We start from the raw sequence: 19942 nt of genomic DNA on the forward strand, positions 1-19942 counted from the left end.
GTCTAATTGGACTTAATAAGGAATTGGATAAACTTATGGATGACTGGAACTATTCAAATTCTTCGTGTGTCCAAAGAAAAGCTGACTGATAGGAGCTCAGGACAGAGGTGCAAGTTCACCCTTGGCCTCCCGTTGCTCAGGTGGGTGTTTTTGGGCACAGAGTGAGATCTTCTAGACCCTCAGGGTGAGAGGCATGCCCAGCTTGTCAGAGCCACCTGGGCCTGTGTTCCTCAGGCCCATGCAAGAACAGGAAGGTCCTTGTACTTTCCATCTTTGGCTGCAGATGAATAAAAGATCTGAAAAAAGAAGCAAATTATACCTTCAGCAAGCTCACCATGTTCCCTAGGAATCAGTTATGAAGTCCATATTAAATCCTTTGGAAAAGTTGGAAAATTCTAATTCAGGGAAACATGTTGTATTCTCTCTGCCTGGAAATAAATTTTCTGCTATATATTTTCTGCTTGCCCAGAGAAGCTATGGCTGCCCCATCTCTGGAAGTGTTCAAGGCCAGGTTGGACAGGGCTTGGAGCAACCTGGTCTAGTGGAAAATTTCCATGGCAGAGGGATGGAACCAGATGAGATTTAAGATCCCTAACCATTCTGTGAGTCCATGACTCGATATCTGTGCCATGAGGTTCTAGGTGCTTTTTTCCTTGGATGACTTCACTCACATTCCCTGTGTGAACAGCTGGTGCTGACAGGATCTCAACACTCCATGCAGCAGCAGGACAGAGTAAGGAACATGGAAAAGAAAACTGTAGCCTGCAGCTAAACTCCTCACAGAATATTTCTGGGCTCTCCTTGTCTGCCAGGCTTCCTTCCCACAGGAAGCCGCCTGGCAAACCCTGGGCAAGAGCACCCTCTGGGGACCAGCAGAAATGTAATGGTGAGATTACACTTCTCAAATCCCTTCTTTTCACATTGACATTTCATTTTAAGTAGGTTTCATGATGATGATGTGTGCTAGGTTGTTTGCCTAGAAAGCAGAGCCTGCTGGGGAGGGCTGGCTCACTGTGCCCCATGTGTTACTGTGGCACAACCTGAGCCTCCCTGGAGAGAGCAAGAGAGGCCTGAGGACACACAGCAACCTTGGAGCTTGTAGGAAAAGTATCACTTCAAGGAGAGGTATCACTTTAAAAAATCATGGAATGGTTTGGGTTGGAAGGGACCTTAAACATATTTCATTCCAGCCCTATTGCCATGGCCAGGGACACCTTCCACTAGATCAGGTTGCTCCAAGACCTGTCCAACCTGACCTGGAACACTTCCAGAGATGGGGTAGCCACAGCTTGGGCACCCTGAGCACCCTGCGCCAGGGCACCACCACACTCACAGGAAAGAATTTCTTTTCCATATCCCATCAAACCCTGCCCTCTGGCAGTGTGAAGCCATTCCCCCTTGTCCTGTTACTTCAGAGTCTTGTCTGTAGTCCTTCTCCAGCTCTCTTGGAGCCCCTTTAGGCACTGAAAGGGGCTCTAAAGTCTCCCCAGAGCCTTCTCTTTCCCAGGCTGGACAACCCCAGCTCTCCCAATCTGTCTCCAGAGAAGAGGGGCTCCAGCCTTGGAGCATCTCAGTGGCCACCTCTGGACTAGCTTCAACAGCTTTACATCTTTCCTGTGCTAAGGACCCCAGAGCTGGAGGCAGCTCTGCAGGTGGGGTCTCACAAGGGCAGATGAGGTTAATCTCTTCCACTTGACAAATGGCACACTGCTTAAAGATAATGAGGGGACATGGGGCAAAAGAGACTTTTTTGCATCTTGCTAAGGAGACGCACCAGGAGGATGGAATATCCAATAGAATTGTCTTTCCTGTCATGGAAGGGAATATGTTGCTGGGAGCCCAACACAGGTGGGTGGCGCTGCCCCTGAGCTGCCTCTCACCCTATCTGGATGCATTAGTTGTTGCCCAACCTGGGGGGAGGCATTAGCAGAGGGTTCCTTTAATCATACATCTCCACGTGAATCTCAAGCCAAGAAAAAGAAAACGAAAAGATTTCTAAATGCAACAAGAAATTCCCAAGTTTGAGAGCCAAGAATATTTTATTTAGGTTATTGTCTCCTACACTGGGATTAGTCTCCATTCTGAGCTGGCAGATGCCTACTCCCACCTGTCACACACCTCATGACTCACTGCAGAGGAGCAGGAGGCAGTAGGAGGCAGGGAGAGAAATCCCTTGTTTCAAGGCAGATATGCAATAAAATGACAGCGCTAAAAATCACACACAAGCACAAAAAAGTAATAGAAGATTTGTTATTGATGATTTTTTATTTTCTAGCTCATGTCTCTATATTGATGAGGAAAGAGCTCTCATCTCCCTGAGCCAAAGGCACTCCAGGATTCACATGCCACTGGAGGCAATTTTAGTACATAAATACCATGGAGGCTGAAAGCTGGAATAAGTGGCATCTGCTGAAGGGTTCAGCCCTCAAAGATGAGGATGTATCATAGAATCCTGAGGGTTGGAAAAGCTCTCAAAGATCATCAAGTCAAACTGTTCTACCAGCACTGAATCTGGGAAGTCATCATGACCCTGGCTTAGGGAAAAGCTGAGCTGCAGTGGTAGAAACCCTCTAATGTATTAATCTCTTTGAGCACTTCAAAGGTCTGAAATAGACTTTCACAACTCAGACTGTTCTTTGAATACAAATTTGACTATTTAACATCTATTAAGCCTTACATGCAGAAGGGTCAGAGTAGGAAGTTGCCTATACACTTTAGTATCTTGAGCAAGATCTTCAGCAAAAATTAGGTTGTTTTCCTGAAACTAAGGATGTAAATGTTTTGGTTTAGATAGATAGGTATTTGCCAGGGAAGATTGGAGTCTCCCTTGGAATCTAAGCCCCTCCCTCCCCTTTTCAAATTATTATAAATTTGCAGTTAAAAGGCTGTCAGGCAAAGATTTTGGGAATAGGTAGAGCAGTTCTTTACTAGGGATATAAAAATACAAATGTTGTAGTACAGAACAATAAGCAAGCAAACAAACAAACAAGAAAGCCCAGAAAACTCTGACAGAGTCAAAAATACAACCTGACGCCCTGTTGGTCAGGGTGTTGGAAGCAGTCCAGAGTAAGTGTTCCTGGAGTGGCAGATGTGGTTCTGTTGGAGTAGAGATGGTCCCGTTGAAAAAAGGGTCTAGTAATGGTGAGATGGATCCGGTCTTCCTTCAGGGATCCAGTGGAAAACTGGATCACTGGTGGCACTTGTGGCTCCTTTTTATCTAGGTGATGGTTTGGCTCGTCCTCCCTGGGTGGAGTATTTCACAATAGGATTATGTAATGTGTCATGTCACTGGTGAGCTTTAATGGTCCATTAGCAGAAGATATCCCCATGGGGGTAGTGGAAAAACGAGCAGAGATAAGCGACACTGCACCATCTGATAAGCAACACTGCACCATTTGAGCAACACTGCTCCACCTGGTTTCAATAGATGGAATAGAATAACATTTTTCCGGTTACAAAACCCAAGACGTTATCCACCCCTTATTCTGTTACTATCTGCATCATACCTAACACAACGAACGTTTATACTCAATTCTCACTTAAGACTAGGTTTTCTTGTGGTACACAACTGCTTTCCTTATTTTTTTGCATTACTTATTAAGTGTAACTAGGTCTTTGAGCAAAAACAATCTTACGGATGGGTTTACCTTTGCCTAAGGTAGGGTTAATCTAAACACTCTTTCCTAAAATACCTTTCATGTGTACCACAGGGACTTTAACTCCATCCACTCTGTGCAAGGGTTTAGACTGGGCAGGACCAGCTCGATTGATGGATCTTCGAGTGTTGACCATTTATGTGGCTTTTGGTAAGTTCATTTCTCAATTTTTGAAGGTCCCCCCACCAAGTGCCTTCAGGGCAGTATTGTGTAATCTATTGCACCGCTCGACTTTCTTGGCAGTCAGTGCATGATAAGGAATGTGATATATCTATTCAATGCCACGTTCTCTAGCCCAGGTGTTTATAAGGCTGTTCTTGAAACGGGTCCTATTGTCCGACTCGATTCTCTCAGGGGTGCCATGTCTCCACAGGGCTTGTTTTTCCAGGCCCAGGATGGTGTTCCGGGCAGTAGCGTGAGGCACAGGGTAGGTCTCCAACCATCTAGTGGTGGCTTCCACTATGGCCAGCACATAGCGCTTTCCTTGGCGGGTTTGGGGAATGGTGATTTAGCCAATCTGCCAGGCTTTCCTATACTTATATTTGGACCACCACCCACCATACCATAAGGGCTTCACCCGCTTGGCTTGCTTGATTGCAGCACACATCTCACAGTCATGGATGACCAGAGAAATACTGTCCATGGTTAAATCCACTCCTCGGTTTTGTGCTCACTTATAGGTGGCATCTCTGCTCTGATGACTTGAGGCATCATGGGCCCATCGAGCTAGGAACAACTCTCCCTTGTGTTGCCAGTCTAAATCTATCTTTGACACTTCTATCTTTGCAGCCTGATCTACTTGCTCATTGTTTCGGTACTCCTCATTAGCCTGACTCTTGGGGACATGGGCATCTACATGGCAGACTTTCACAGGTAGCTTCTCTACTCGAGTCGCAATGTCCTTTTATTCATCAGCAGCCCAGACTGGTTTTCTCCTAAGCTGCCAGTTGGCCTTTTTTCGCTTTTCCAGCCAATCCCACAAAGCATTGGCTACCATCCGTGAATCAGTGTAGAGGCAGAGCTTTGGCCACTTTTCTCTTTCAGCATTGTCCAGGGCCAACTGAACAGCTTTGAGTTCTGCAAGATGGCTTGACCTACCTTCTTCTTCAGTGGCTTGTGCGACCTGTCGTGTGGGGCTCCATACGGCTGCTTTCCACTTGCGGTTCATCCTCATGATGCAACAGGAACCGTCAGTGAAAAGAGTGTAGTGTGTTTCTTCTGCTGGCAATTGGTTGCACGGAGGAGCTTCTTTAGCCCTTGTCACTTGTTCTTGCTCCTCTTCATCTGTGAGACCAAAGTTTTCACCTTCTGGCCAGTTGGTAATTACCTCCAAAATCCTAGGGTGATTCGGGTTTCCAATACGGGTGTGTTGTGTGATGAGGGCAATCCATTTACTCCATGTGGCGTCAGTGGCATGGTGGGTAGAGGGAACCTTTCTTTTAAGCATCCACCCCAGCACTGGTAGTCGGGGTGCTAGGAGGAGTTGTGCTTCTATACCAATTACCTCTGAGGCAGCTTGAACTCCTTCACAGGCGGCCAAGATTTCTTTCTCTGTGGGAGTGTAGTTGACTTCGGACCCTCTATAAGTTCTGCTCCAGAATCCCAGTGGTCGGCCTCAAGTCTCTCCAAGCACCTTCTGCCAAAGGCTCCAGGACAAACTGTTGTTCTCAGCTGTGGAGTAAAGCACATTCTTCACATCTGGTCCCGTCCTGACTGGGCCAAGGGCTACTGCGTGAGCAGTTTCTTGCTTGATCTGAACAAAGGCTTGTTGCTGTTTAGGATCCCAGTGGAAATTGGTCTTCTTGAGGGTAACCAGGTAGAGAGCGCTCACAATCTGACTCTGGAATGTGCATTCTCTAAAAACCTATGGCACCTAGGAAAGTTTGTGTTTCCTTTTTGCTGGTCAGTGGAGACATTGCTGTGATCTTGTTGATGACCTCAGTGGGAATCTGCTGCCGTCCATCTTGCCATTTTACTCCCAGGAACTGGATCTCTCAAGCAGGTCCCTTGACTTTGCTCTTCTTGATGGCGAAACCGGCTTCTAGGAGAATCTGGATGATCTTTTTTCCTTTCTCGAACACTTCAGTGGCAGTCTTCCCCCACACGATGATGTCATTGATGTACTGTAGATGTTCTGGAGCCTCACCTTTCTCCAGTGCAGCCTGGACCAGCCCATGGCAGATGGTGGGGCTGTGCTTCCACCCCTGGGGCAGCCGGTTCCAGGTGTACTGCACGCCCCTCCAGGTGAAAGCAAACTGAGGCCTGCATTCTGCAGCCAGAGGAATGGAGAAAAATGCATTGGCAATGTCAATAGTGGCATACCACCTCGCTACTTTGGACTCCAGCTTGTACTGGAGTTCCAGCATGTCTGGCACAGCAGCACTCAGCAGTGGAGTCACTTCATTCAATGCACGATAGTCCACAGTAAATCTTCATTCTTTGTCAGACTTGCGCACAGGCCAGATGGGGCTGTTGAAGGGTGAGTGGGTTTTGTTGACCACCCGTTGGCTCTCCAGCTCACGGATCATCTTGTGGATGGGGATCATGGCGTCTCGATTTGTCCAATACTGCCGGCGGTGCACCATCAAGGTGGCAACAGGTACTCGTTGTTCTTCTCCTTTCAGGAGTCTTACTGCAGATGGGTTCTCTGATAGTCCCGGCGAGGTGTTCAACTGCTTAATGCCCTCTGTCTCCACAGCAGCTATCTTAAAAGCTCGTCTAAGTCCTTTAGGGTCTTTATAATAGCCATTCCTGAGGAAGTCTATGCCCAGAATACACAGAGCCTCTGGGCCGGTCACAATCAGAAGTTTCTGCCACTCCTTCCTGGTCAGGCTCACCTTGGCTTCCAACAGAGTCAATTCCTGTGATCCCCCCGTTACCCTGGCCATGGAAATAGGTTCTGTCCCCACATGTCCCGATGTCATTAGAGTACACTGCGACCCAGTATCTACCAAAGCTTTATATTTCTGTGGCTCTGATGTGCCAGGCCATCAAATCCACACCGTCCAAAAAACCCCATTTTCCCGTGCCTCTTCCTGGTTAGAGGTAGGGCCCCTCTAGCACTGGTTATTATTTTCTTCCTGGACATACATGGTAGAGGTAATCTTCAAGGTAATCTGACACAACATTCCCACCTCCATAATACCTGGCAGCTTGCTTATGGGAGGCTGAGGCTACCTTCATTTTAGTGGAACTCCCTCTGTTAGCGTTTCTCTCCTGGAGCTCACGTACCCGTGCTGCCAGGAGAGAAGTGGGTTTCCCATGCCACATTCCCATGTCCTCTGCATGGTCACGCAGATAAAACTACAGGTCAGCTCGTGGGGTGTACCCTCTCTCTTTAGCTGGGGGATGTTGATCTCTGACTCTGGGGCTTGTGACTCACACCAGTGCTACATGGAAACTGTTCCTCCTCATCTCCTTCCTCATCTCTCTCATCTTTGAGTTCTTTCACCATGGCAGAGACCTGAGCTTGCATAGGGCCACTGATCATACTTTCATAATTTCTAAGCTTGTTGGTGACAGAACCCACTGTCTCTCGGTTATCTTTGGCATTAATTGTTGCAATGAATGTGGTGTATTGAGATGGCCCGTAAGTTGCCAGATTCTACTCCATGTGCCCTGTGCATCTAACCTTGTCGGGGTCATTATCATGCTGTCCGGTCCTCCCAAAAAGTACTTCCAATACTGCCACTTCTCTCAACTGTTGGATTCCTTCCTCAAGGGTCTTCCAGCGCATTCTATTGTTGTGCTCTTGCATTCTGTCTCTGTGGACAAATCTCTCTCTCACACTCATTAGAAGTCGTTCCCAAAGGGAAAGTGGCCCTTGCTCCCTTATAAATACCTGATTTATACCTGAGTCCTGGGTCAAGGGTCCCAAATTCCTTGCTTCAGCACTATCCAGTTGTACGCCTGTACCCATAAGGTCCCAGACTCGAAGTAGCCAGGCTGTATAAGCCTCACGTCCTCGTCGTACAATATCTTTTTGCAGATTACGTAGACTTTCATACGTCAGGGACTCAGTGATGACCTCAACCTTTGGCTCTTCCGTGTATTGTGAGGGCCCTCATTTCTCATCCTTACTACCAGGGTTCACTGATTTCACTTTAGACTTCCTTGTTTCCACAGGGGCGACTGCTGCTGGCTGTGGCTGCCCTGTGGTTCAGCTGGAACCTGGACAGTTGTAACATCTCTGGGTTCTGTGGCTGTACTATCAGACTCTGCCTTTTTGGGGCAGGGGGAGGGTTTTTCATGAGCTGGGGAAATGTACTCCCTCAGCATCTGGACCATCTCGTGCATCTTTTACCAGAACCTCAACCCAATCCAGGTGGGTCCTTTCTGAGGCAGGCTGTGGGGCAGAGTCAGGCTCTGGGGTATCATCCCTATTCTGTGGGGTAGGTATCAGGGTGGTTATCTAGGTCAATCTTCTCTTATCTCTGAATGCTAAATAGAATACGCATATTAGCAGCACCAGCCATTGTATGATATCATTAGCATTCAGAGAGGATCTAAACCCTTCAAAAACTGGTGGGGTAGACCCAAAGAGGTGAGTGAAGGGTTGGGAAAAAAATTCCCCCAGTGTCATTTCCTCACAGTAGGTACCATTGTTAAAGTAACCCCAAAACCACACAGTGTATGATAGCCCTATATCTGTGCGCCTGCCTTCCAGAGGAAATTAAAAATCCATGAGTTCTTCACCTTATTAAGCCATATTGCCACAGTAGCTTTAGTTATATGGCCCATGTTTAGATAAGAGCCTGCAAATGGCAGAAATACAGCCACAATCACGTGCCACCCGAACCAGGGAAAACTAGACCACATAATGCTGTTCAACGAGGCTTCTACACACAAGAACTTGGGTCACCAAAGAACTGCTATACCTTTTTTCTCTCAATGCCCTCATGCACCACACTGAGCACCAAAATTTGTCTTGGTTTAGACAGACAGGTATCTGCCAGGGAAGATTGGAGTCTCCCTTGGAATCTAAGCCACTCCCTCCCCTTTTCAAATTATTATAAATTTGCAGTTAAAAGGCTGTCAGGCAAAGATTTTGGGAATAGGTAGAGCAGTTCTTTACTAGGGATATAAAAATACAAATGTTGTAGTACAGAACAATAAGCAAGCAAACAAACAAACAAGAAATCCCAGAAAACTCTGACAGAGTCAAAAATACAACCTGACGCCCTGTTGGTCAGGGTGTTGGAAGCAGTCCAGAGTAAGTGTTCCTGGAGTGGCAGATGTGGTTCTGTTGGAGTAGAGATGGTCCCGTTGAAAAAAGGGTCTAGTAATGGTGAGATGGATCCGGTCTTCCTTCAGGGATCCAGTGGAAAACTGGATCACTGGTGGCACTTGTGGCTCCTTTTTATCTAGGTGATGGTTTGGCTCGTCCTCCCTGGGTGGAGTATTTCACAATAGGATTATGTAATGTGTCATGTCACTGGTGAGCTTTAATGGTCCATTAGCAGAAGATATCCCCATGGGGGTAGTGGAAAAACGAGCAGACATAAGTGACACTGCACCATCTGATAAGCAACACTGCACCATTTGAGCAACACTGCTCCACCTGGTTTCAATAGATGGAATAGAATAACATTTTTTCGGTTACAAAACCCAAGACAGTAAATTAACTGACAAAGCCACAGAAGTCTACTGGTTTGACCATTTCATATGTTGTATGAAGCACACTACCGACTTGGAAACTTCTGGGTTTCCAAGGGACTGTTTCTATTAATAATGTAATTTAAATGATCTGACTGTGAACACAGGCACAGCTGAGAAGTAGAGAAAATCTACAGGATGAAGAAAAAGTGGAAAATGGCTTATTTTATTCAGTAGCTACATATGACCAACCTCTGCAAAGACCCCGTGGCACACCCAGTTTGGTTTTGCTTCGATCCAATTCTTTGGAGAGCCAGAATTAACCCCAGGTTGGACAGAAAGGAAATGAAAATGCAACTAGCAGTAGGTGGTGGGCTTGATGAGGATGGCTGAGGCTCTGCAGTTCCACTTGCACAGGCTGCCCCATGTCATGCCCCCTTTGAAGTTCAGAAGCACAGAGTAACACGCTCAGTACCACCCCCTGCCCCCGGAGCTGACAGCACAGTTCCCACTAGAAATGTCCTGATCCCGATCTTTAGCAGAGAACTTAATGTTGTTGTGCATGGTGGTCATGCCCTTGGAGGCCATGGCATCCTCTGCTGACCCTGAGTGTGCTCCCAGCCTCAGCTGGTAGCCCTGGGACTCGTCATCCAGGCTGAACAGGTTGTAGTCTGCAAACTTCATGTTATTTGAAGCATCCCAGATGACAAACCTGACCTGGTAGACCTTTTGCCTGGTGATCTGGTGGATGCAGTCAGTGCCCAGCCAGAACTCGGTGTGTACATGTTCCCAAAGCTGTGCTTGTAGGTGCTCCAGGACTCATCCCAGCTGACTGGTGTATCTCTGTGGTTCCTCTGGATGACAGTCCAGCCTCCATCCTCCCTGTTCATCTCACAGTAGACCACAATGGTTTGCTGTCCTGTGGGCTGGATGATGTAGATGCCACTGGGGCTGCTAGCAGGAAGCTCACTGCAGTCCTTGGGCCAACCTGGGGCATGAGAGAACATTGGAGGACCAACACACAACATACAGTCTGCTGTCCCTGCAAACCTGGCATCCACTGCATCCATAGGGTCGGGAAGGAGGAACCCTCATTCCCTGGATGGCTGTAAAAGTCCAGCTTTGCTTGGAAGGGACATTCTCTGTGGACTTGTGGCAGCAGAATAATGGCAGCAGAGTAATGGCAGCAAAGTAATGGCAGCAGAGTTCTCTGAGATCACAGAATCCCAGAATGGGTGGGCTTGGAAGTGACCTTAAAGCCCATCTTGTTCCACCCCCCTGCCATGGCCAGGGACACCTTCCACTAAACCAGGTTGCTCCAAGCCCCATCCAGCCTGGATTAGGACACTTCCAGGGATGGAGCAGTCATGGCTTCTTTGGGCAACCTGTGCCAGGTCCTCACCACTCTCATTGTATGGCATTTCTTCCCCATTTCTAACCTGACCCCACCCTCATTCAGTGACCTTCAGGTTTGGAGGAGCACTTGGAGTTCTGCTGAGGTGCTGGGTTGGCTGCTCTCCAGGCTGATTGCCAACCCACCACCACTGTGCCTTCATTCCCTACACCCCTCCCTGTTCCCTGGGGGATGTGGGTGCTTACTGAGGCCCTGTGCCTGATGAGGGTCAGCTGCCCGGTTCCTCTGGATGATCCCTCCAGCTTCATCTGCATCAAGAAAACAAGGGGTGAGAAGAGCATCCGTGTGCCACAGCACAGAGGTTAAGTCCAGCCCCAACAGGATATTATTTCCAGCACAGAGTTTTTGTAGGGCATTTCAATGATGCCACTTGGCTCACTTTTCTTCCTGTGTGGTAGTTTTTGGTTGGAAAATCTTCAAAGGGATCAGAGACTAGGAATGGGAATGCTACAGCCATTAAGCAGCTGCCTATGTGCTCCTTCCAGCAAGGAGCAGATGGCATATCTGAGTAGAACCACAGAATCCTGAATGGTTTAGGTTGGAAGGGACCTTTAAAAGACCACCTAGCCCAACCGCCCTGCTATAAGCAGAGACACCTTCCACTTGAACAAGTTGCTCAGGGTAGTAGTGATGAGTGGAAGGATGCACGGAGAGAGAAGGATCGAGAGGGAAATAGACCATGCGTGCTCTCAGACCAAGATCACACAGCTGGGAGCTGTTGCTGTGAACCTGCTTTTCAGTGATGAAGGATTTGTATGTTCGTTCAATCCACAAAGAGCTCCAGAAACCTTCAGAGCCTGAGGGAGCTCACAGCTATGAGAGAACCATGCTCTGTTTAAGAGAAATACCAGCACCCATCTCAGTAAGACTGTTTCCCTGAAAGCCTCTGGAATTGTGACCTCCATCAGTGGTGTGATGAGGTTTTGGGACCGTTTAGCCACATGCAAGCTTCAGAAAGCATTTTGGTTAGTCACTTATACAAAGTCCCTCTGAAGTTTCAGGGCTGTGAATAAACTATAGAAATATGTATGGGAAGAGAGTACGTAAAGGAAGAGAAACAGTCTGTCTAGAAAAAGTTGTTACATACAATCTTATCAACAAAGAAGGTTGAATTAGCAAATCTGGTGAAGTTTGGTTAAGATATTAAATTAGAGGAAGATTTGATCAGGATCCTTTCATTTCCACAAGAGTATTTTCCACACCTCCCTTTCTGTGCAGAGGAGAGGGCTCCTGATATTTGGATGAACAGAGTACAGGGATGTAAGACAGAAAACACATACCAGGAAGAGGCCCATCGGAATGGCTATTAATGATTTAATCTAAATTTACTTTCAATCTCTCCAGGTTTTCAATGTGCAGAGCAAGAAGCAGGGACAGCAGGACCAGCAGAGATGTGAAGAACAGAGGACTGTTGTGATGACCAGCTGGAGAAAGAAGACACACAGTGAATCTGGGAATGTGAATCCTTTGGAGGAGAACTGACGTGTTGGGTTCTGGGCATTGCTGGTACCTAAAGATACTCAGGAACTACTATATGAGGGATAAAAAAAGCACAGGGACCTAAATACCTTGGAAAGAAAGACAGCTTTCTGAATGCCCAGCTGCACACAGAATTCATCCCATCCCACACTCACCCATGCTGTCTCTGTTGGGACCCTGTGGAGTAAGGAGCTGAGTAGGTCTGGTCTGATGGCAGCATGGTCAACCCTGACGTTATATAGGGCTCATCAATGAGGAGAAGCAGCTGATCAAATAGCAGTACTCATCCATTCCTGGAAATTTATGGTCTGTTTGTCCTCTGCAGGTACCTCTGCTCATGCACCATCTGATGTGTGTCTGCGGTAAGGGTTCCCAGATGCTGGGGTTCACACAGGGTTCCATGAAATCGAGAAAAGCTCCTGATAACACCTACCAGGACCATGGCAGGGGCCCCTGGGGTCAGCAAGCAGGTCAGGACGGAGGACCTGCTGGTGCCGCCCAAGCACTGTATGAAAATGGGAACTGAAAGCAGAGGGAAAGAGAGACTCCAGCCTGGTGCTGAGGATTTACCAAAATACCCTGCACAGATGTGACCCAACAGTTGCAGCTGCTGCCTGATGCACTGGCCACAAGAGAATGGAGATGTTCTCTCAGAAAGCACCTGGGCTGGGCTGGGGTGATGCCCACCCATATGCAGTGGGGGAGAGCAGGTCAGCAGAGCCCTCCTGAGCCTTTCTCCCCTTCAAAACATGTGGGATAAGGGTGGGGAGTGTGGGAACAGGGGCACTGTATGACCACCAGGTTTTTGCTCAGAGCTGCCACAAAGCATCCAGGGGTCAGGGATGACCCCTGGGAAAGATTGCTGACCTTGGCTCCAGCCTTTGCTGATGGAGGGCACAAGGCATCTGCCTGCAGTCCAGCTCTGTTTGTCAGTGAGGTGAGGTAGTCAGTCCAAACAGCAGAACTCAACCATTTCTGGAAATTTATAGTTTGTTTGCCTCCTTCCACAGACACCTTTTTGCACGTGCCAGCTGTTGTGCTTCAGTGATAAGAATTCTCAGCTACTGGTGTTCACATCAAATTCCACAAAACCAACAAAAGCTACTGATAAGGGTTTCTCTCCACGTTTTAATACTCATGGGGTTTGAAGCCAACCCCTGTATGGACAGTCTGTCACCTGGCCATGCCAGAAATCTCTGTTAGACACCCTCCAGGTCCGTCCACCCTCATCTGGTGCATCACTCGAGGGGATACTGTGCTCTGACATTTCACATGGGATTCCACACACACTGAGCAGCAGAAAGGCCTCATCTGCAGCCTTGATCCCTGCTTCCAGTGCCATTTATAACCAGGGACTATAGCATTTGTCTTAGACACATTTCTGGCAGGCCAATTTCAAAACAGACAAGAAGGTTCTCCCCAGCCCTTCTAGCAGCACTCCCCATGTCACACAGGAGCAGGGCTGGCTCTCTGCACCCACCTGGGCACCAGTGCAGGCCCAAAGCCAAGGTGCCAAGCTGTGCCTGACATCCCAACCTGTGGGGACTGGGCTGGCCCTGGCTGCTGTTACCCCTCAGTGACATTCTCATCCTACAGCTATAAGGGAGGTCCCTGCAGCTGGGACCCCATGGTGAGTCCCTCCAGCACTGCAAACCCTTGAAGTAGCAGTGTCAGGGCATGGATGGCCTTGAAAGTGTGAGTCCAGCCAGGGTATTGTGAGGTCACAAGGGAAGCTGAATTATGGAAGGAGGGAGAAGAAGGGACTGAGCTGCAGCTGTCCCCTGCTTCTCGCCTGCCCTCCCTGTGGGACCTGCTGCCCAGGAACCATCATGTCCCAGCATAGAGTGTACTGGAGCCAGATGGACACCCAGTGCTGGTGGCACTCAGGGGTACAAACTGTTCCACCAGGGCCACAGTGGGAGCTGGAGGTCAGACAGCAGGTTAGGGAGGAGGACCTGCTGATGCCACTTGAGCACTGGATGAAAATGGGGACTGAAAGCAGAAGGGAAGAAGGAGGAAACACTGGAGAAACTGCTGAGAGTTTACTGAAACAGCTGACACAGATGTGACCCAATAGCTGCTGCCTGATGCACTGCCCACAAGAGAATGGAGATGTTCTCTCATAGAGCACCTGGGCTGAGGTGATGCCCACCCACACATAGTGGGGGAGAGCAGGTCAGCAGAACCCTCCCAAGACTGTTTTTTCCCCTCAGGACATATGGGGTAAGGGAGGAGCGTTGTGGAAGAGGCACTGTATTACACATCCCATCAGAGAGCTCAGAGTTGCCACAAAGTATCTAGGGATCAGGGATAGCCCCTGGGAAAGATTGTTGACCTCAGCCCCAGCCTTTGCTGACAGACACCACAAGGCATCTGTGTCTGCAGCCCAGCTCTGGGGCTGATGTCTGGGCAGCTCTGCAGGGAGGGGGCTGAGACAGATCCAGCTGTCACAGAGGTGTGTCATGCTGGGAGCGGGGGACTTTTGACAAACCACTTCCCATAGGTATTATTCTCTTTGATCTCCAGATGACACTAATCTTCCTTCCAGTTCATGCTCCAGCCCTTCTGTTTGCCTTTCTCCTCTCCTTCAGCTACTTTATTGACCTGCAGCAGTTGGTACATCTCCAGGAAGATTTTAACTCCTGGGCAGGTCCAATGAATTGCCAGTGATAAATGCCCTGCAGCTGGGAGATTTGGATTACTTTATTTTTCCACAAGAATAAAATCATGCGACCTCTTTGTGGAATCTTGAGCAAAGACAAGCCACCAGATTGTTACATGTGGTCATAGGTTGGAGATGGAAATCATGACTCAAGTACTCTTGATCATAAGACAAACAGCCTGTTCTATTGTTTGGAACCTTCTTATATAGGGAGTTCAAAACTCCTGGATCAAGAAAACTGATTGGTCTGGGCCTTAACACTGCCCAGCTCCCTGACCAGTGATACATCTGCATTTAGGGTTGGAAGGGATTGGTTGAGATCTCTGAGTTTAAATCTATCCTATCATTGTTCAAATAGGGGCTTGTTTATCAAACTAGAAGAGCCAAATTGTGTTTCTTATTATAGCCAGATTTATCTGTCCAACTACAGAGTAGCCATACTGTGACACCAGATGGCCACGCAATGATTAATGCTGTGAGATAATGTGCTCACACAGAGGAGGTGTGTAGGGACAGACTTGGGAGTGAAGGGACAGGGCCCAGCATCCATGTGTGAGCCACAGGGCTGGCCAGCAGCATGGTGGTGATGGATAAGTCCTCCTCCTCTTTGTCATGGCTCCTTTCCTGCAGGACTTGCAGCTCCAGGGGATACAAGCGGAAATCCAAGCTCGGGGACACCAAGGGACCAAGGGAGTGGGAATGGGAGTGTGTCCAGCATCCATCCCACTCCTTTCCACCCTGCTGTTTCTTTCTGGTTTGCTGCTGCTGCTGGGCTGTTTCCTGCATCCCTGTGAGCTGCATCCTCTGCACCTGGAGCACCAGGTCTTACACAACAAACTCAGGTGCAGTGCTCTGAACTATTTGCTGTGGATGGCCTTACACAGATTTACTTCTTTACCATAGAAACATCCTTTTGCCCCTAGACCTATAGAAAAAAAACCCAAACCACTTTTAGGAGAAATATGAGAAAATGTAAGCACAGGCTACTTGTCCTGGGTTGAAGCATATTCTATCACCATATTCATGAACTGTTGAAACCAGGTGAGGCAGTGCTCCCTGCCTCCTCCACTCTGGCTTATCTTCTGTTAATGGACCCATCAGCACCTTTGCTGCACAGCTCACAGATGACCCCCTCCTGGACTACCTCCTGTTAATGGGCCCATCAGGCCTTATCACATGACTCACCATCCCATTGTGAGATGCTCCGCCCAGAGGGAGGAACCAAGCATTCCAGCCTGGATATAAGCTGAGATTCTGAACACCAGAGGGGGCTTACCCACTGGATTCCCAGAGGACCCGAGCTACCAGACCTTTCTACAGGATCACTGCTTCAGGAAGACCACCTCACCTGGACTGCTTCCATCACTCCGCTCAGGTTGTATTCTGACCCTGTCGGTGGTCTTTTGTATTATTGCATCTATTTTATTTTACTTTCTTTCCTTTTTTTTTTCCTATTAAATTGTATCTCTGACTTGGAGCCTCTCATTTGTTTTGCTTTCAAACCACTACACTACTGCATGGTGCAGGGAAAGGGCACCATTGTGCCCTCTTGTGATCCTGTGATCAGGAGGTCAGAGAGCCATTTCTTACCTTGCCTCAGTCCTGCAGGGGGTGTCCCAAAGCTGCAGCTTTCACTACCCTGGGAACCCCCAGCTCCTACTGTGCCCTGGCTTTCCTGCTCAAGCATCCTGAAGGCTACTCAGGGATCCTGGTGGTGATGTGCACTTTGTTCCCCAGGGCTCCAGGCTGTGGCACACCAGCTCCATCAGAACCTTGTCCTCCTGCCCACCGTGGTGGGTGCATGGACCCACTTTGTACAACCAGTTCCTAGGGCGGTGAACTGGGTACTGGGGCACAGCCATGTTAGGGTGCAGGTACAGGGAGTGGTGGTACAACAGCTGCAAGAACATCCTGCTCGATGCTGTATGGAAAACCACGACATGAAAAGCCAGTGTCCATAAAGGAGACAGAGGAGTCCTGCAACTTTATTCAAATAAAGGAAGAAAGTCCCATGGATCACATGCCTATGGGGTTTTTTCCCTCGAGGTTTTGGAGGATGCAGCCTCCTTTGATCCTGCCTGGAAAATTAATCCACAAACACCAGAGGTTTATGTCGAAAAAGGAGACAGAGGAGTCCCATTACTTTATTTGAATAAAGGGAAAAGCCCTATTTTACTTCATCCAACTATTCTCCTTCAACCAGGAGACAATGCACAAGCGCAGACTGACAAAATACTGATTAACATACAAAGCGAGAGTAGGCGGGGATAAGTTCTGAATATGTATAAGCGATGTTGAAACTTTCATAAAGATGTATAATGTAAGTGTATTTGAACATGAACGCCTGCTTGGTCCGGCATGAACATCTTCAGTGGAATTATCCCCCGTGTGTCCAGGCACCAAGTAAAGCATATGTAGTGGTTTGAAAGCAAAACAAATGAGATGCTCCAAGTCAGAGATACAATTTAATAGGAAGAAAGGGGGGAAAAAAAAGTAAAATAAAAATAGATGCAATAATACAAAAGACCACTGAAAGACCCAGAATACTACCTGAGCAGAGTGATGGAAGCAGTCCAGATGAGGTAGTCTTCCTGAAGCAGTGATCCCGTAGAAAGGTCTGGTAGCTCGGGTCCTCTGGGAATCCAGTGGGTGAGGGCCCCCCGTACTGTCCCAAACCCCAGATTATATCCAGGTGAGAATGCTTAGTTCATCCCCCTGGGCCGAGCACCTCACAATGGAATGATGAGTCATGCAGGGGGTCCTTGAAGGCCCATTAAACAGAGATAGCTCCCGGAGGGAGTTATCTATGAGTCATGGGCAATGCATTTGATGGGCCATTAACAGAAGATAATGGTCCAGAGGGAGGGGGTCTGGGAAAACACTGCCCCACCTGGATTCAACAGTTCATGGAGATGGTGATAGAATACTTTGTGCACATCCTATACTACAACCCAGGACAGCATACCTGCTTCATAACCTTTAGTTGTAAAGTCTTTGTTCCACTTCAATGGGGCATTTCCCCTGGGGTTTCTCCAATTTTTTGAGGATGCAGCCTCCTTTTTATCCTAATTTCATGGCCTCATGTCCCTCTCTCTTTCTCCATTGGCTGAGGTACTTGAGAGGTACAGACTCCCCAAAACACCTAATACTTAAGACTCCCTTCTAAGGTATAACTGCAAAGCCCCCCCCCACCCCAAATTTGTCTTTTCCTTTTGTCAATTAGTGGAATTCCTTATGGAATTTATGGTTCTTCCCATTGTTTCTTTCATCTCTCAGTATTCAATTTTATTTACCAGCAGAACCGCAGTTTGTAAAGCCAAGTCCCTCGTTCCTTTCAACCCTAAACTCCTGGGCACATGTTGCTGTTGCCAGAATGATTTTTGCTTTCATATATTCTCCATATTCCTTACACATATATTCTAGCTCTATTGCTGTATAGTTATATGACTCCTAGCTAGCCCCAGTATTTTTCCCCACCCTGATTGACAGAAAGACAAAACACATTCCAAGGCCCCAATCCTATCTTGGTTCTTCCTGGGAACCAAGGCCGAGACCAGCTCTTTGAGACATATGTTCATAAAGCTTAATTCCCATCTGAGGAGAGGGGGTTTAGAAAGGGGTTGAGCTGGGGAGGAATTGCCTCACCACATGTGCTCCTAATTGGTGATTTTTGTCAGTTATGCTAATTTGCTAAACTTATAAAACTGCATTCACCCTGTGAGGGGGAGGGCATTTGGGCATTTTCCATATCTGACCCTTGGAGACCTCCAAGAAAGACCTTTATATTAGCCCCCTCCAATAAAGGTCTTTATATTAGCTCCTACACTAACATTATCTTGAAGGTTTCTTGTTTCATTTCAAGGTTCTTTAAGGCATCATTGCCTTCTTCCTTTCCCCATTGGCTGAGGTACTAGGAAGATACAGCCTTCCTGAGCCGCTGAACATCTATTACCCCCTTGAACCTGTCATTTTCCCCCTAAGTTCAGAAACTCAGGCTTGTGCCGACCCATTTGTCTGTTTCAGGAGTCAAACGGTCTGGATTCTGTAACAAACCTGTGACTTGAAGTTGGTAGAAACATTAAGACGCATTTCAAAGAGGTTGACACCCATACTCTCACCCATGGAATTGTTTGTAAAGACATTAGCACACATCTTTCCTATCAATGCCAAAAACTACATAACGGTGACTGTTCATCCTCCTTCATCCTGGTCAAACCCACAGACTTGCGCTCACCGCGCCCAGCCTCCTGGAGTGGGGAAAGAGGAGTGGGGGTAAGGACAGGGGGAGGGGTATGCACCACCATCCCGAGTGTTAAGGAAACTTCCCACTCTGACCATTCACGACACTGTCTGTCAGTCACACTCCCGAGGCCAGAGACTTTCATTGCTGGGACAAAAGTCGCTCTGTAGTGAGCAGCTTCAGAAAGCCAACGTGTCCACTCTTTGACTCCCAACACATCCCACTCACATGCAGTCAGACCCGGTTTCATTACCAATTTAACTCCAGGTTTACCTTACCAGAGTCTCAGCTGTCTCAGTTCCAAAAAGCCATTTATTCATGGCACAGTAACACAGAAACAGCTTGAGGCACCGTTCCAAGGAGGACCCCAAACAAAGGAACCCCTGGGTTTTTCTACCCTCACAGTCTTCTCATGCACAAGTTTCGCTCTTCCTCCTGAGGCTTCCACTCCTGCTCTGTCTCCCAGTGTCCACAAAACTCATTAACGACACCAGTCTTATTCTCTTTTATCCAAAGGGTTGGCAGTTCCTGGCTCCTGCAGTTTCTCTCGGTGTCCATTCACTTGGCTGGTGCCTCCTGTCTTTGTGCCCCTTGTTAACCAAAAGGTTGGCAGTTCATGGTGTCTCCTCTCCGGCTCCCACCCACAGCTCAATCTGCATCTCAATCTGCAGATTGAAAACTGATCCACCTGCACCAGATCTGTTCCTCAACATCCAGCTTGGTGCCCCATTCCCTTGCCAGTCCCAGTGCACATTCTGCTCTGCTCACAGCTCCCGGTACATCACCAGCTGAAGCACAGCAATGCTGGTTATCAGGACCCATCATCTGAAGCACTGGGCACATGGGAAGCTTCACCCACTGCCACAGTGCTGGCCAGCATTGGGGCACAGGTACCA

The 19942-nt window shown here is 48.1% G+C and overlaps 1 pseudogene; it reads right to left on the reverse strand.

The window, feature by feature from the left end:
• Positions 1-9570: 9570 nt before the first annotated feature.
• On the reverse strand, positions 9571-12303 carry LOC136300084 (fibrinogen-like protein 1-like protein; annotated as a pseudogene).
• Between the last annotated feature and the right edge of the window lie 7639 nt (positions 12304-19942).

This window comes from Chamaea fasciata, unplaced genomic scaffold (genome assembly GCF_029207755.1).
Source record: "Chamaea fasciata isolate MVZ Bird 193981 ecotype frontalis unplaced genomic scaffold, bChaFas1.0.hap1 SCAF_21, whole genome shotgun sequence".
In the NCBI taxonomy this organism is placed as follows: domain Eukaryota; kingdom Metazoa; phylum Chordata; class Aves; order Passeriformes; family Sylviidae; genus Chamaea; species Chamaea fasciata.